Here is a 1,080-nt window from a genome sequence, read left to right on the forward strand (position 1 = left end):
ACCTGAGGCAGTGACCTGATTCTAGGTTCACTGCCTACCAGAGGCAGTGACCTGACTTTGGGCCTTATCACCTGACCAGAAGAATATGTCAATAAACTGGCGGTGCATATGGGATAACTAAACATCCATATCTGAGAGATGAGCCAAAAGAAGTTGGGAGGAGTAAGACTACACCGTGATCAGTGTGGCTGGGCTCACTGTACCAATTCATTTCTCAAAGTAGTCTTGATCTATATTCTTCAATATGTTCACAAATCACACACTTCACACAATCTCATTTATTGTGGCACCATACACCTCTGATACATGCTCGCAATGACTGCTTTGCAGCTGGGGTGGAAGGAATATAACCTGCCAACAGGGCAGAACAATGAATTACAGGCAAGTCTTACAAAACCTAATATATACCTGGCAGTGGAATAACAGTTAATGTTGCCCACGGGACTCTACTCCACAAGGGGCTAGTCAAGCCAGGAGGTGTGCATGTGTCACTGAGTGGGAGTAATAACATGAATATGTGAGTGTGAACCTTGTAGTAGATCAGGAGGCAGGATGTGTCACTTGCCATGGCCATCCACCTCTCCAGACTAGACAGCACAGCACGTGATAGTGAGGAACAAGTGGCAGTAACAACAATCTTGCCACCGCCACCACTCTGCCACACCTCCATAGCCAGTCTCACCCCGCCCAGTCCCAGGGAACTTAAATTTAACCAATTACATACTATTTACTTCCATTAGCAATGCCATCACTTGTTTCTCAAATGAGAAGAGCAATACAAAGGTTTTGCAATGTTCCCTGAGTCTCTGGTCTGCCTGTGTCTAAGCTACAGGTCACCCAGCCACATTCCCTCAGCCATCGCCACGCACCACACTCCATCACTTGTCCACTCAGATACAGAGAGAAGGCCTATCACATATGGGACTTGGCCCTGGAAATGCTGCAGCACTCTACAATACACTGTGTGAGCCATCAGGTGACTGTTAGCAGTACAAAACAGTGTGTGGCAGATCTGCACTGCTGCCAGCCACCTTGGCACTGGTCCTTGGGACCCCAGGCACTGGTGACTCCTTCATCCAC

General features: G+C 47.9%; 1 protein-coding gene across 6 annotated transcripts in view; it reads right to left on the minus strand.

Annotated features, from left to right (window-relative positions):
• Nucleotides 1–263: 263 nt before the first annotated feature.
• LOC122263907 (uncharacterized) overlaps nucleotides 264–1,080 on the minus strand; it is a 119,865-nt gene continuing 119,048 nt past the window's right edge. For all 6 annotated transcript variants that reach the window (XM_086539109.1, XM_086539108.1, XM_086539110.1 and 3 more), the window contains one exon: nucleotides 264–1,080. This exon is cut by the window's right edge and continues 1,148 nt beyond it. The gene's annotated coding sequence lies outside the window, so the exon portion shown is untranslated.

Source organism: Penaeus japonicus, unplaced genomic scaffold, assembly GCF_977035675.1.
Source record: "Penaeus japonicus unplaced genomic scaffold, GWHDUDI00000001_assembly GWHDUDI00000008, whole genome shotgun sequence".
In the NCBI taxonomy this organism is placed as follows: domain Eukaryota; kingdom Metazoa; phylum Arthropoda; class Malacostraca; order Decapoda; family Penaeidae; genus Penaeus; species Penaeus japonicus.